Genomic DNA, 17,987 nt, shown 5'->3' with positions numbered 1-17,987 from the left:
GGGACAAACTTATGTCCCTGAAAATACTATGCATGTGTCTCCCACTTGAGTTTTTCTACCTGGTCCATTAATTATCCATATATTATCCCCCTTCATTTCTTCTTTGCTTTGGCTACAAGAAAACTTCTTCTCTCTTTGAGATAAATAGAAAATTGTTTCGAGGGATTTTTTCTCAGACCTTATGATCCAAGCAAAGTTGATTCCATCTTAAGTGCTGTGTAACCCAGATCTCTGACCTACTGACCGTCACAGGTCCCTGGGATGGGTGAACAACTCAATGAAGATAAGTAGACATGCAATTATATTTGGCTATATCCCCTAACAGGAAGAGGGAATCTCTTTTCCACTAGACTAGACTTAGCTATCATATGGAACCTGGTGTTTGAAACAACTATGAAGGAACGAAGAGCTGGGATTGAGGACAACCAGATCCAAATGGCAGTTTATGAACCACTGGGTCAAACCACATATGAACGGTAACTATTTCATTTTAAATTAAATAAAGCTATCTTTTTTCTTAAACTAGATTGAATTTGGTTTCTCTCTTTTGTAATAAGTGATACATCTCTCAATATTAATCCCTCAAATATTTCTCAAATCAAAGATTCCCAGATAGATTAGGACATAAAAATCTCACACACACACCTCCAACCTTAATTTTCTATCACAGGTACTAAATTCTTTTCCATAAGATCATATTACCTATTCCTTAGTTTTGTTTATGCTGCTTCTTTGACCTGAATAATTATATTCTTTTTATCCTATCCAAGTAAATTTATTCATGTCCCATTACAAACATAAGTTGCATTTTCTCTTATCTGGAGCGATAGCACAGCAGTAGGGCGTTTGCCTTACAAGCTGCCAACATGGCCGACCCGAGTTCGATTCCTCCGCCCCTCTCGGAGAGCCCGGCAAGCTACCGAGAGTATTCGATATGCCAGACACAGTAACAACAAAGTCTCCAATGGAGACGTTACTGGGCCCGCTCGAGCAAATCGATGATCAACGGGAGGGCCTTTACCCTTACCTTATCTCTTATCTGAAGTCCTATGTAATACTTGTATTTAATTACATAATAGTGTCACTTAAAATTTTAGATACTTTGCCTTTCCAAACAGAGTGAGCTGAGGATGAAAACATATCCTTGTATTACCTGTTTCCTTCCTAAATGCCCTGAATATCACCAAATAGCTTATGTTATAAGAACTGAATGTTTTTTACAACAGGCAAAGGGAATGTAAAGAAGGTTGATGATACAGAATATGATTAAATAATGGAAGAGAAGAATGATAAATATATCCCTTTGATATCCTTAATAGTGACTTTATGAGGTAAACTTTCAAAAGGAAGCTTGATAAAAGTAGCAGATAGTTTAAAGATAACAGAGCCTTCCATAGTAAAAATTGATAAAGCAATAGAATGCAATGGTCTTAACCTCACAATAGGTCTTCTGCAAATTTTTATAAATCTGATGAGGATTTGAGCACTAATTCAAGCTATCACTCGATAGACTATTCCCAGAAGTGCTCTCTTAATTATGATAAAAAAAAACCAACACATTTTTCATGGATTTTTAAAAATGTTTTATTCATGTGTTAACAAAAAAATAAAAATAGTAAAAACCATTTTGTCAAATATATACTATGTGCAAGACATTGCCAGACAGAGAGATACTTTACATACATTATTTCCAATCCTTGAAAGAAACTGAAAAATACGTATTATTATTGGCATTTTTTAAATTTCTCTATAAAATTGGTATCTAAAATAAGTTAAGTGGGAGTTTTTGTTTGGAAAACTAGGATATCAATTAATCTTCATCCCCAAAATCACATAAATGGAATAAAATAATATAAATAACTGTTAAAGACCTGATAATATAACATAATTCCAAAGACTGAAAAATAAATAGTATCTGAAATCAGAGGAATAACAAAATGAGATTAAGTTGCAGAAATCTAGAGGATGGAAAAAATTTTGTTTTCTGTAACCCATGTTTCTTGGATTTTGTGCAAAGAAAAGCCCAGAAAATAAAGTACGGCACAGAGTTGGAATTAAGTTGCCCCACAGAAAATCAGGAATGTCACAAAAGACTATAAATTTTGTAAGAGTAAACTTAAACTTTAAAATTAAAATGCCTTCTATTAGCACAATGGGCGGGGGAATATATCTTGCTATCATACCCCGGGTACTAGTAGAAATCAATTATAGTTCACCCTACAAACATAGCTAGGAATGTGTCTTTGTGAGTATATATAAGTGTTAATTTACCACTCTCAAATTCTAGTAACCATTAAATTGATTTCTAGACTGTTAACATTCTTGGAGCACAAAGAAAACTTTCTTAAAAGACATGTTCTCAAATAAGGCCACACAGATTTCATGTAGAGAAAGTACTGCCATAGTAGCTTTTAATTCCAAAGTGCAAAATAATAAAGAAAATTTCCACCATCCCATGAAACATACAACTTGTTTAAATTTCTAATTTCTTCAAATAGTGAAACTCTAAAGGAATCTATAAAATAGATGCTTTAAATGGCTAATGATAGGAGGAATTAAAATATTTTAAAAAGGAACTTGACAAAAGATTAAAAAATAAAGATCATACATAAGTAAAAAATTAGTGATTTAAATAAAAAGAAATAGATGAAAACTTTTATTTTTCAAGCTTGATGGTGAATTCCCAAGCATTCATTATCATTTTTCTATGTAATTGTCCTGTCTAAACAACAACAAGGTTTTAAGAATATAAAGGGATGGAGAGAGCACAGTGGGTAGGACACTTTCCTTTAACATGGGCAACCTGGGTTCTATGCCAGCATCTCTGAGCACTGCTAGGAGTAATTCCTGAGCATCACTGCCCACACTCCCTGTGACCGTGACTGTCCTCCTGTTGTTCATCGATTTGCTCGAGCGGGCTCAGTAATGACTCCATTGTGACAATTGTTACTGTGTCTGGCATATCGAATACGTCACGGGGAGCTTGCCAGGCTTTGCCATGCAGGCGAGATACTCTCGGTAGCTCGCCGGGCTCTCCAAGAGGGGCGGAGGAATCGAACTCGGGTCGGCCATGTTGGCCGTTTGTAAGGTGAACGCCCTACCTCTGTGCTATCGCTCCAGCCTTCCTACACCCCCAATGAAACAAAACGTTAAAATCCGTGAACAGATTAATTACACCTAAATAAAGAATAATAAAAATTATTAGATACATCTGAATAAAGAATGTTAAATATAAAAGTACTCATGAAGAAATTGTCCAAAGTTTAAAACAGAGAACAAAATAATCAAAAGATAGATATATAGAGATATCTATATATAAATATGATACTGATATCGGAACAAAAAGGCACAGTACATGTTTAGTGACAGTTTATATAAGAGAAAATAGAAAGAAATGGGAAATGGATTCACTGGGAAGATAAAAGCTCATAGTTTACAGTATTTAAATAAGGCAAAATTCCAGATTGGAAACAAAGCAAATTTCATAATTTTATATGAGTGGAATACATAAACTACTCCTTAAATACATATTATGATGCTCCTCTGTGCTGAAAATATTTAAAGCAGAGAGACAAGCTAGATCATCTGAAAAAGAACAACAATGAGGGTCTGAAGGATAGTACTGTGGGTAGGACACCTGCCTTGCACTGGCAACCTCAGTTCAATCCCTGCCATCCCGTATGGTCCCCAGACTCCCACCAGGAGTGGTCTCTAGCACAGGGCCAAGAGTAAGCCCTGAACACAGCAGAGTATGGCCCAAGCCCCACCCTCCATAAAAGAATAATAATGAGACTAACAATAGATTTCAACAGCAAAATAGACAAGAAAAAAAATAATAATATCTTCATTTTGAAGGATTATAGTGTCAACCTTAGCTCCTTTTTAACTTTCTTTAAATTTATGTTTATTAGAACATAAAATTTACAAAATTATTCATAATGCAGTTGTTTTGGGCATACAATATTATAACAGCAATCCCAGTGTGACTTTATTTCTCCACCAATGTTCCCAGTTTCCCTCACATCCTTGTCATTAGCAAACTTATATTTTATATTGTTTGCTCCAAATGCAAATCTCTGAATGCAACAGTTATGTGTACCTAGGCCGAGAACTCAACATGAAGAATGACCTGGCACCTGAGTTGACAGAGGGAAGAGAGTGGCTTGGAATGCCTTCAAGAGCATCGAAGAAATAGCTAAGAGGACGAAGAACCTCCAGCTCCGGGCACATCTATTGGATTCCACCATTCTTCCTGCATTAACATATGCCTCAGAGACCTGGGTCCTATGAACACAGGATGAGAACCCTATTCGGGTCTCCCAAAGGGGGATCAAAAGAGCTATACTTGGAGTATCACGCTTCACTCAAGTAAGAGAATGATTCTGGAGTTCTGACCTTCGTCGGAGATCGAGAATCAGGGACGCTTTCTCCCTTGCCAAAGTGTCGAAAATCAGATAGGCTGGATTTAGAGACGACTACTGGACTAAAGCCGTTACCAAATTGGAGATGACTGCTGGACTAGAGCCATTACGGACTGGATTCCATGGGACATCAAAAGATCCCGTGGCTGCCCACCTACGAGATGGTCAAACTTCTTCGTCAAGACCCTGAAAGATCAGTTTGAGTCTCTTCGTATTCCTAGAGCAAGCAGACGGCATTGGACTACACTAGCATATGACAGGGACAAATGGAGATATACTGGCACCCGCTTGAGCAAATCATTGAGTAACGGGATGTCAAGTGAGCAAGTGATCAAGTTTTCTCCAAGAAAACTTAAATAAATTTATTTGTTTTCATGTTGCTTGCCACAAGAAAACTTAAAGAAATGGAAAATGGAATTATCAGGAAGTAAATCAATTAAGGTCAATTTTTGATGATTGATTGCTATGTGATTTAACCTATAAAGTCTTTTAATACATCATAATATAATTTAACTACTATCATTTACATAAATAAATTTTCAACTGGTATCTAAAATATATTGCATAAACTTTTATTTTGTACTTAGATCTTATTATGTTAATATTCATGTCTTTACTTTCATTAATAAAGCTATTAAGTTCTTCCGTAATATATATTGGAGTTTGCATGAAATAGGTAATGTTTACAATTGTAAAATTTAGTAAGAGTGAGAATAATTAAGATAATTTAAAGGGGAAGATCTGAATAGACCTATAAAAGTATTAAGTGTTTCATCCTAAGAAAGGGGATATTGCTTTTACATTAGAAAATTTTATGCTGGCGGGATCCACAACTCCTGGAGAATTCTCTGGGCCCCATACTGAGCCTATATCACCGGGAGGTCCCAGATGATGCTGTCTCCCCGCCTTCTCTAGATGGAATCCCAGCGACCATTAGCTTCTACAAGCATGGCTCTGTCATGCAGGTACCAGGACTATTTTCCGAAACTGATATGCAAAGTGATCAATGGAAAGTAAATGATATAGCGTTTGTCCCTGAAAGACGGGCTTAAATGGTCGTGGGAAAATCTGAGCAAAATATAATGCCCAACCTAAATGCATCTGGACTGTGCATTTAACTATGGTACTATGCCTCCCCAAGAGAGGAAGGGTGTTTGTCCCTCCACCTGTCCCCCCTTGCGGTGGCGGCATGGTGGCCTGCATCTTTTTGAGCCTAATGAACATCCAGGTATGAGACTGCATTGACGAGACACGTGGGGCCTCATGGGATGGGGGGAGTGAAATCGGCCTTGCTCCCAGCCATGACAATGTTCTGGGTTGCCAACCTCAAACACCTCCTCTGGCTTCTGAAGGATCATGATCCCAGAGGCACACAAACCAATCTCAGAACCCAGGGGCTTTTAGTAGAAATCCCTCTAGGTTTATTACTAAAATATCAGAAATCCAAATTCACGCAGCCACTACTGTGGCCACACGACATCATATGCTCTTCATAATCAGCAATAGAAAATAAACTATCTAATGATGTCTTTTTGGCAGGTCTGAATGTTGAGGAAAATTCCAAATAATAATGTTGGATCTTTTGTCGTAATATTGAATGTGATCAACCTAGAGAGAGAGAGAGAGAGTAAAGTGGAAATCTGCCACACAGGCGGGGAGGTGGGTGTGATGGTGTGTATACTAAGGTTCTTGGTGGTGGAAAATGTGCACTGATGAAGGAACGGGTATTTGATCATTGTATGACCGACCGAGACCTGAACTGAAAGGCTTTGTGACTTCTCATGGTGATTCGATAAATTAAATTTAAAAAAGGAAAATTTTATGTTAAAAGAAAGAGAAAGAAAAGAAAACTTTATGTTAAAGGTACTGCTTAAGTGTCTGCTAATTCAGACAAGAAATTATAATAAAATTCTCTGTTTTAAAAGAGATTGATAAGACAACATTCAATATAAATGAGGCACTAATTCATTGTTTAAAATGTGTAAAATTCCTTGGCATTTTTTTTCATTTCATTTCATCATCCTGTTATTCGTCGATTGCCTCGAGCAGGCCCCAGTAACGTCTCTTTCATCCTAGCCCTGAGATTATATTCAAGGCTATTTAGGAGAATGAGACCCATCATTGTTACTGGTATTTGGCATATTTGGTACGCCACGGGGAGTTTGCCAGACTCTGCCCTGTGGGCAGGCTACATTCGATAGCCTGCAAGTTTGTCCAAAGTAGGAATGAGACAATAAGATGTCATAAAAAAAAATTCCTTGGCAAGCTAGGAGTAAACATACGTAATAGACAGAAACCACTCCCACTCTGAGTGAGTGCCGAACTCAATGTCTCATGCTGAAGTTTGTCCTGTCCTTTAAAGGAGCTCCTTTAATGCTTTGTGTAAACTTTATCCCAAGGCTATAAATTTTCTAAGCTATTCCCTGTTCCTAAATTTGTATCTTTCCTCCCAATCTGAATAACAATCTAGCTACATAGAGTACTCAATTCATTGAATTTTTGTATAATATGATATGGATTTTGAATAATATGATAAAGGCAGATTTTGTTAAATAGATTTGGCACAAGTTCTAGGAATGTGAATTCTGTGTAAAGTTAATCTGTGGTCTATAGGTCAATCTTGGAAAAGTAGAAAGATTACATTACTCTCTAAATAATGTAATCATCTCCGAGTTGGCTGTATTCTCCATCTCCAGGTGTCAGGTTTGTTATAAATGTTGCTCTGGCATTAAAATGGACACAAGCTCCTTGTGTGCCTTCCTAGAAGAGGCTTTGAGGAGTCAATAAATGCCATTCCGTGATTTCCTTCTACAATAAATCTAGCAACCTTCTGACAAATGTCTCAATCAGCTTGCATCTGAGAATAATGACACACAGAACAAACTCAATGTCTGAGTGGGTCAGATGGGTGAGAAACAGAAAACCTTCACTGATATTAGTCACTGAAATTTGGAAATATGCATCATTGCACTTTAACCCCATCTGTTTTGATTAGTACAAGCAATGTTGTATGGCATGAATATAATGGTACTGGCCTTTGAAGAATCATTTTTCACCACTGATTTGACAGAAAACTTCGGTCAAGAGACTTAACTGTTCTGGATGTCAGAAACCCATCTGCCAAGAGGGGATAGATTTGTCTAAATTAGAAAAAAATTTACATATAACAGTTCAAAAATAGTCTGTGAATGAACTATAACCCAACTATGCCCTTTCTCTTCCAAAATGAAAAGTGAAAATTGCAATAAAAAGAGGAAGAAAAAATAGGAGAAAAAAGGGACCACAGAAATAGTGCAGTGGGTAAGGTGCTTGTTTTGCATGCACATGATTTGAGTTAGATGTCTGACACCCATATGGTTCATATGGTTCCATGTACGAGATCAGGAATGGTCCATTAGTACAGAGCCAGGAGGAAGGCCCCAGTGTGAATAAACACAAAAGATGGGAAAAAAAAAGAAGACAACTTAAATTTTCCAAGATATCGAGCTAACAGGTATCTACACCAACCCATGGAATTTCACTCCAAAACTCATTCTTAGTCTACTCTTCTATGCTGTTGAATACCATGAGAAAGAATAGATTTTCAGGGTATATTCCTGAAAGTGGTATCTCTAGGTCATACAGTAGCTCAATTTCCAACTTTGAGGATTGCCCATATTGTTTTCAAAAAAAGCTGGACTGCTTGGCCTTCCCACCAACAATAAATGAAAGTCTCCCTGCATCAGCGCCAGCACTGGCTGTTCTTGTTTTTTGATGTATGCCATCTCTGTAGTGTGAAAAGATATCTCATTGTTGTTTTTATTTATATTTCACTGATGATTAGTGATGTAGAACATTTTTTTCATGTGTCTTCAGGCCATTTGCATTTCTTCTTTGAGGAAGTATCTGTTCATTTATTCTCCCCACTTTTGATGGGGTTGGATGTTTTTTCTTCCTGTAAAGTTCTACAGTGCATTACATATCTTTGATATTTCCCATTATTCCCATTCCATGTGCTGTCTTTGAATCTTGGTCACCATTTCTTTTGAGGTGCAGAAGCTTCTTAATTTAATGTAGTCCCATTTGTTTATCTTTGCTTCCACTTGCTTGGTCAATGGTATTTCATATTTGAAAATGCCTTTAGCTTCATTATCATGGAGATTTTTGCCTATATTTTCCTCCATGTATCTAATGGAATCAGGTCTGAGATTCAGGTCTTCAGTTCCTTTGATCTAACCTTCACTCATGGCATTACATAGAAGCCAGAGTTCATTTCTTAATATGTAGTTGCTCAGCACTGCTTGTTGAAGAGGTTTTCCTTGCTACAATTCATATTTGTTGCTCCTTTATCAAAGATTAAATGATCAAATTAAATGATCCAAGCCTATTCGGATTCGGACTGAGCATCCTCCACCCAGATCCTCCAAATTCCAGTAGGCGGGGGTCACACCCACCAACTGGCCCCCTGACGCCGTGTAATCCCATCAGCGGCCAAGACTCAGAGACTATAAAAACCAGCTCCCGGAAGAGAACAGTGCAGTCCCCTGCCCCCGCGCCTGGCTGTCCGCGCCAGGGTCCCTTGGAGGGGAGCGGGTTAAGCTTTCCTTCCTGCCCCGACCAGGGCTCCGGCAGCCGAAGACCTCCAGGACCAGCCACCGCCATGCTGAGACCATTCTCAGCTGACACATCTTATTATGACATCTTATTATCTCATTCCTACTTTGGACAAACTGGCAGGCTACCGAATGTAGCCTGCCCACACGGCAGAGTCTGGCAAACTCCCCGTGGTGTACCAAATATGCCAAATACCAGTAACAATGATGGGTCTCATTCTCCTAAAGAGCCTTGAATATAATCTCAGGGCTAGGATGAAGGAGACATTACTGGGGCCTGCTCGAGGCAATCGACGAATAACAGGATGATTTGTGATTTGTGATTTTGAAATGATCAAATACTTGAGTGTCTGTCAAGATATTCAACTTTGTTCCATTGCTCTATGAATCTATGGATTGGTATTTATTCAAATACCATGCTGTTTTAACTACTACCACTTTATAGTACAACTTGAAGTTGGGGGAGGTGATGCCTCCCATTTTTTTCCCAAAAGGATTGCTTTTGCTATTTGTGGGGGGTTATTATACCCCATGAATTTCAGGTGTATTTGTTTTATTTATTTGAAAAATATCATGGATATCCTTATAGAGACTGCATTGAGTTGGCATAATGCGTTTTACTCCTCATCTTTGTGATCTCACCTTAATTCATTCCCCAACCTACTTTCATTCCAAAGAATTGTATTCATTCTTTACTTTTCCTAATCTCAAAAATTAGAAGAAAGTGTTGTGACTTTGGCTAGAATTTGAATGAATGATAATCTGAATTATAACAATTAAAAGCAGATTTGGACCATGTTTAGAGTATTACTTGTTTACACTCTATATCTGAAAAATGTGTTCAGTTTGCTCTGAGAAAATATTTTGAACTGAAGAAATAATCAATCATTAGTCAGTCATCCAACAAGTTAGTGTTTCCTAAATGCTTTTTCAGAGCCTAAAACTGTGTTACAATCATGTGCTCTGGGAACAGGAAGAAATTGGCCAGCAATGAGGATAATATTGAACAGAAAAACAATGCATTTGATGAAAACATAGAAATGGTAAGCAAAACCCTAAAAATTTTAAATACATATGAGAATGAGTTTGAAAAATACAAACTACATATAAACTAAGATATACTCATTTTTGGAAAAGTCATTCAAAAGCAAAAATACTCATTGCAAATGAAAAATGGTCTAAAAGGGGCTAGGAAATGATAGGTAAGAATAATGTTAGCCTACAAGTGGTACTACATGGAAAGTATATGCTAAGTGAAATGAGTCAGAAAGACAGCGATAGACATAGAAAGATTGCATTCATCTGGGGAACATAAAGTAACAAAATAGGAGACTTACACCCAAGAATAGCCGAGATAAATACCAGAAGGTTTACTCCATGGTTTGGAGGCCAGCTTCACACTCTAGGGGTAAAGGCAGCCCAGATGTAGAAGGGAGCACCAAATGGGGGGTATTGGAAGGATCCCCCCAGGATGGGAGAAGCATGCTGAGACTCGACTCTAGACCGAACATGTTGCCACTCGATGCCTCTTTTGCAGGCCACAGCACCCAAAAGGATAGAGAGAGCAAAAGGAAGTGCCATGCCACAGAGACAGGGTGGGATGGGGGGATAAAGGGGGTGGGAGGGTTACTGGGATCAGTGGTGGTGGAAAATGGGCACTGGTGGATGGAGGGGTACTCAATCATTGTACAATGGAAACCCAAGCACAAAAATTTGTAAGTCTACAACTGTACCTCATGGTGTTTCACTAATAAAAAAATTTTTTAAAAGAATAATGTTAGCCAAAGTTTGCTGGGAAAACAGGAAGGCTACATGCAAAAATATGGGCTCAGATCTCTATCTAACACCATGTAAAAAAGTAAGATCAAAATGGATTAAAGACCTCAACATCAGACTGGAATCCATAAGGTACACTGAAGACAAAGTTGACAAAACCCTTCAATGAAAATTGAAGCCAATGATATCTTCAAAGATGTCACACCACTGGCCAAGCAAGTGAAAACAGAGATAAACAAATGGGACTACCTTAAACTAAGAAGCTTCTACACCTCAAAATAAACAGTGACCAAAATACAAAGACATTCTACAGAATGGGAAAGGATATTCGCTGAATACACATCCAAGAAGGGGTTGATATCAAAGATATACAAAGTACTGGCTGAACTCCACAAGAAGAAAACATCCAACCCCATCAAAAAATGGGGCAACAAAATGAACAGAAACTTTCTAAGAGAAGAAATCTGAATGACAAAAAGGCACATGAGAAAATGCTCTATATCACTTATCATCAGGGAGATGCAGATCAAAACCACAATGATATATCATCTCACACCACAGAGACTGGCCCACATCCACAAGAACAAAAGCAACCAGTGCTGGCGCGGATGTGGCGAGAAAGGGACCCTCCTTCACTGCTAGTGGGAATGCCGACTGGTTCAGCCCTTTTGGAAAACAGCATGGACAATTCTCAAAAAATTAGAAATTGAGCTCCCATTTGACCCAGGAATAACACTCCTGGGAATATATCCCAGAGAGGCAAAAAAGTATAGTCAAAGTGACATCTGCACTTGTTTGTTCATTTCTGCACTGTTCACAATAGCCAGAATCTGGAAAACACCTGAGTGCCTGAGAACAGATGACCGGTTAAAGAAACTTTGGTACATCTACACAATGGAGTACTATGTAGCTTTTAGAAAGGATGAAGTCATGAAATTTACATACAAGTGGTACTGCATGGGAAGTATGCTAAGCGAAATGACTCAGAAAGAGAGAACAGACATCGAAAGATTGCATTCATCTAGGGAACATAAAGTAACAAAATAGGAGACTAACACCCAAGAACAGCCAAGATAAGTACCAGGAGGTTCACTCTATGGCTTGGAGACCAGCCGCTCATGCTAGGGGAAAAAATAGAGAAGGGAGCACCAAATAAAGGGTGTTTAGAGGATCCTCCCAGGATGGGAGATGCATGCTGAAAGTAGACTATAGACCGAACATAATAGCCACTCAATGTCTCTTTTGCAAACCGCAGCACCCAATAGGAGAGAGAGAACAAAAGGGAATGCCCTGCCACAGAGGCAGGGTAGAATGGGGGGATGGAGGGTGGGAGGGATGCTGGGATCCATGGTGGTGGAAAATGGGCACCGGTGGAGGGATGGGTACTCGATCATTGTATAACTGAAACCCAAGCACAAAAATTTGTAAGTCTACTACTGTACCTCATGGTGTTTCACTAATAAAACTTTTTTCAAAAAAGAATAATGTTAGCAATAAATATAAGATATGAAATTTCAATGTGGTATTCTAACAAAAATTCTACTTCTTTTTCCTCTTTTGATTACATAATAAAAGGAACTGTGTCCCAGGGAAAAAAGAAATAATAATATCGAAATATTTATCTTTTAAAAAACCTATTAAACCATAAAATTCTGCATGGCACACTTGTAGCAGCTTGGGACATATTAATTAATAAAGAAATAAAAAGTTTCTTTGAATAGGATAACCTGAATGGTTACGGGGCAGGCAACTCAGTTAACTTCATTCAGTGCTCACTACAGGCTGCTCTTTCTTGGATCAACATATGCAGCTTCTAATCTACTTTGTTTTCAATCTTCAATATTCAATGGAATCAAAGTGAAGAATATGCATTAACTTTACTTTTTTTTTGGCTTTTTGGGTCACACCCAGTGATGCACAGGGGTTACTCCTGGCGGTGCTCAGGGGACCATATGGGATGCTGAGAATAGAACCTGGGTTATCCACATGCAAGGCAAACACCCTACCCGCTGTACTGTCACTTCAGCCCCAACTTTACTATTTTTATCTCATGACAGAGGAAAAGGCTTTCCAAGAAACACAAACCACATATGTTTTTCCAATTTAATTTCAATTTAATTTGAGCTGGAGCACAGCAGGTAGAGAATTTGCCTTCCATGCAGCCGACCCTGGTTCGATTCCTCCGTCCCTCTCAGAGAGCCCGGCAAGCTACCAAGAGTATCCCACCTATATGGCAGAGCTTGGCAAGCTCCCTGCTGCATATTCAATATGCCAAAAACAGTAATAAGTCTCCCAATGGAGACATTACTGGTGCCATTCAAGCAAATCGATGACCAACGAGAAAACAGTGCTACCGTGCTTCTTTTAATATTACCAGTTGGCTAACTCCAGCCCACAAGGCACATCCATGATAATGACCTTTATTTTCACTGCCTTTGCCAAGAGGGGCAGAAATGTGAATGGAGTGATTAGACAGAGAACCCCTCTACTGTTAGAATCAATAGTATGATGTGCTTGGAAAGCTGTGTACCACTAACACTTCTTCCCCAGTCTCTCTGCTGCTAGAATTTGCTCTTTCAAATCAAAATGCTTCTTCATTAAGTACCTGGCTGTTCTCCGCGCAAGCTAGAGGAACGGTAAAGTACCAGTATGCCTGTAACCAATAGCACAGTGTGATTTATAGTGGAAACATCCCTCTGCACCTCAATCCAAAGTATAATACAGGGTAATAGCCATTATTATTCTTATTCAAAGACAAGAAGGGAAGGTGCCCTTTGGAGCCTCCTAAATTCTACACACAAAGAGAAGGGTAGCAGTATATTTGTGAATAAAGAGAAGAGAAAAATGCTTGCATAGATAGGCATTAGTTGGAGAAGTAGTTAGGTATAAAATGCATGAGAAGGCCAGTCCGAAAATCAGCAAGAATGGCAATCTGACCAAGAAACCACTAAGTGGTTCTAGAGTTTTGGAGAGAGAGTAAAAGCAGAAAAGGTGCTTTGCCTTGAACACAGCTGACCAGGTTTGACCTGCAACATCTCATATGTTCCCCTGAGCACCTCCAAGAGTGATTCCTGAATACAGAGCCAGAAGCCCCTGCGTATCATCAACTGTGGCCCCAAAATAAAACAAAATAAAAGGAAACAAAAAAACTAAGAGGGCATAGAGCTAATAGCTCTTACAAGACAAACTGAGTACAGTATTAAATGTCTTGTGGATATTAATTCTTTTCATCCTTTTCCTACCCCCCCAATATCATCATTTTTATTAATGATGAAGTACAACAGAGAGAGACTGAGGAGAGAGAGAGAGAGAGAGAGAGAGAGAGAGAGAGAGAGAATCTTGGAGGGTCCCAGTTCTCACTTTGTAGACTACTTGAATAAAAGCTGTGAGTCTTCAGAAACAGCTGTTTCAAACGACATGGGGGAAAGAAGAAGAGCAACAAGGATCAAATTAGTTCTCAAAATGTGATTTTGAAAGAAAATCATGGAGCACTCCCTAGATGAGAAAAGGAAGAAAAAATTAGTAGGGAACATTTTCATCCTTTTGACACCCTTGCATTACAGCAAGTTACTTAACACAGGGACATGAATATGGAAACCATTGTTTGGGCAGTTTAAGTATGTTGTTCTATTTGAAAAATTAACCACTTAAAAAATGCCTGCACTTTTTTGCATACAATCAGTGACAATTTTTCTATATTTCTTTATATTGTATAGGCAAGAGCTTGTGCAGTAAGAAAATGTGAGGAAAATCAATAATGTAAAAAAAAATCTAGGAAGACTGATTAGAACCTAGTTTGCTTTAACAGGATTCTTTCTTTTCCTTCAGACGAGCGATAGCACAGCGGTAGGGCGTTTGCCTTGCACGCAGCCAACATGGCCGACCCGAGTTCGATTCCTCCACCCCTCTCGGAGAGCCTGGCAAGCTACCGAGAGTATCTCGCCCGCAAGGCAGAGCCTGGCAAGCTCCACGTGACGTATTCGATATGCCAGACACAGTAACAACAAAGTCTCCAATGGAGACGTTACTGGGCCCGCTCGAGCAAATCGACGATCAACGGGAGGGCCTTTTCTTTTCCTTGGGCTGGGATCTCGGCAAACATTTATAGGGAATTCACCAGGTATTAAGTGCTTTTGAAGACTGAAAATCCCACAGATAGAGGGACACCCTGGCAACAGGTTTGGGAAAGTAATAAAACCAAGATAGGAACCAAGAAAAAGAAAGTACACTTTGCCAACCCTTCCACCCTTTTGCCAGTCCAAAAGACCCAAAGTTGTACTTTGGAGATGATTATCTGGAACAAAGTCCTGAAAAGACTAAAAGACAGCAGCCCAAATGAAAAAGACTGGACCCCTCAGGAGAACAGAAAGTTAAAACAGGAACAAAAGTCCCTGATAGACTGAAAGGAGACAACCAAAGTTTCAGAGATAATTCCTTTGGCAAGGCCTAGCTTACATGTCTAGGGACTTTTAGAAAGATAGCATAGCGGGTAGGGCATTTTCCTTGCACTCGGTCTCCCCAGGTTCGATTCCTCTGTCCCTCTTAGAGAGCCTGGCAAGCTACCGAGAGCAACCCGCCCACATGGCAGAGCCTGGCAAACTCCTCGTGGCATATTCTATATGCCAAAAACAGTAACAGCAAGTCTCACAATGGAGACAATGGAGACGTTACTGGTGCCCACTCAAGCAAATCAATGAACATCGGGAGGACAGTGCTACAGTGCTACCACCTACATAGAAAGTACCACCCTGGGAAGTTTGAAAGATCCATATAACTTTGCAAAAGCAAGCAACATAATTTAATTCTGTGGCCATTCCCATTCCAACTTGGAATGTGTAAATCCTTTATTATACTTCAGTGGGCTTTCTCTTCCTCAGAGAAACCTGCATTATCTCCTGAATGTGTTTCCTATTCTCCACACCTTTTATTTCTGGGGGAGGGTTTGGGTCACACCCAGCAGTGCTCAGGAGCAACTCCTAGCTATGTGCTCTTGGATTCCTCCTGACAGTGCTCATATGGAGAATTGAACTGGGGTTGGCCACATGCAAAACAAATGCCTTACCCCCTGCGCTGTCTCATTAGCCTCTCCGCTTTTTAATAATATTTATTTACTTTACTATCTTCCCCTGGGGCTGGAGTGATAGCACAGCGGTAGGGCGTTTGCCTTGCACGCAGCCAACATGGCCGACCCAAGTTCGATTCCTCCACCCCTCTCGGAGAGCCCGGCAAGCTACCGAGAGTATCTCGCCCACATGGCAGAGCCTGGCAAGCTCCCCGTGATGTATTCGATATGCCAGACACAGTAACAACAAAGTCTCCAATGGAGACGTTACTGGGCCCGCTCGAGCAAATCGATGAACAACGGGAGAACAGTGACAGTGACAGTGACTATCTTCCCCTGAACTCCTTTATGTCAGAATAGGCAGAAAGCCTAGAAACCTGAGCTATGGTTATGACTGACCTTGTCTCCCTCCAAAAAGCAAAATTTGGTTCTAGCCTTGAGAAACCAGGGTTACCCCAAAACTATGGGACTGGGCTAAATCTTTCCATTGTGCAGATCAAGTGGGTTTCACTTTGGTGACTGCCCCATTGGGCTGGCAGAACCAGTACTCACATGCCAGTATATCCATGTAGACTTTTACCAGTTCTGTCTTCCCTGAGAACTTCAACATGGTGCAGTATGCAGGAAAGTAGCCCTTTCCATTGTGGCTGCTACACCTGGTTCCTAGCCCAGCCAGAATCAGCTGCTAAGGTTTTTCTGCTGCAGCTTAGAATACAGCACAGAGAATGCAGGGTGCAAGAATGCATTTTACGGGGCTGGAGCGATAGCACAGCGGGTAGGGCGTTTGCCTTGCACGCAGTCAACGTGGCCGACACAGGTTCGATCCCCAGCACCCCATATGGTCCCCTGAGCACCACCAGGAGCAATTCCTGACTGCATGAGCCAGGAGTAATCACTGAGCATCTCTGGGTGTGACCCAAAAAGAAAAAAAAAGAATGCATTTTAGTACCTTCCTGCAAGAATTTCAGTCTGTTTGGGAAACCAAGATGATTCAGTAGATAATTAATGAGCATTTCAGTTCTATAATTAAGTGCTATAGGATGTGGATAAAAATTATGCAGTCACTGAGGTCTTGGTCACAACTGTAATTTAGGTCAATAACTTTTTTGTTAGAATAGATGGGTTAAGAGACCTCAAGTAGGACGCGAGAAATCTTCACAGCTAAGCTATGAACTACGCAGTCATAAACAACCACCATTCTAGCAGCCTGCCTTACCCAGGAAAGAGGCAAGAGAGCATAAATTAAACCACCCACGTGTTCTGTCATTTCAGCAAAGGACCAATGTCATATGAAAATGCACACAACATTGCCAGTCTATAGAACCATCTCTGCCTTCTGTCCTTAAGATTTAAATAATCTTCCAACCCTCTACCTATGCTCCTGACCTCATTTAATTCTCTTCAGATTTGGCTTCTGACCTGTTGCCCAGTTTGACTTGCTCTCTAATTTCGGTGCAGATACCCTTCACTAGTTGCTACCTCTGCACAATAGTGCTTTGGTTACACACTAGTATTTTAACTGACCAAATTCTAAGACTCTTCGTTCTAATGTTGCTTTCCAGGATGGAAAGCATTTGAGGTCTATCTCAGTTTAATTATCAGCAAGGACCATGCCAGGCTCTTGAATATCAAAGCCAAGATATCTAAAATCTCAGTGTTTAGATTCCTGCAACCCCATTAATCAGAGTAGATGAATAAATACTTTTGCTTCAGAGAAAAAACATTTATCAAATATCTCCACTTCCCTGATTTTGCGGAAAGAACTGAAATCATTCCACTGACAGTAGCTAAAAATACAAGTTCATAAAAATCCAAAACAGAAAAGTCTCTAGATGCTATCTAGTTCCACCTTTCTCATTGAAGCCAGAAAAAATATATATATTGTCATTTTTTCATAGTATACTAAATATTAACCAGAATTACAATCACCTCACTTCCAATTCCAAAAATGTATGTCAACAGTTAAAATGCATAAAAAGTTATTGACCTAAATTACAGTTTTGACCAAGACCTCAGTGACTGCATAATTTTTATCCACATCCTATAGCACTTTATTATATAACTGTAATGCTCATTAATTATCTACTGAATAATCTTGGTTTCCCAAACAGACTGAAGTTCTTGTAGGAAGGTACT

Source organism: Sorex fumeus, unplaced genomic scaffold, assembly GCF_029834395.1.
Source record: "Sorex fumeus unplaced genomic scaffold, SorFum_2.1 ptg000265l, whole genome shotgun sequence".
Lineage (NCBI taxonomy): Eukaryota > Metazoa > Chordata > Mammalia > Eulipotyphla > Soricidae > Sorex > Sorex fumeus.
Note: the sequence above shows the minus strand (reverse complement) of the source record.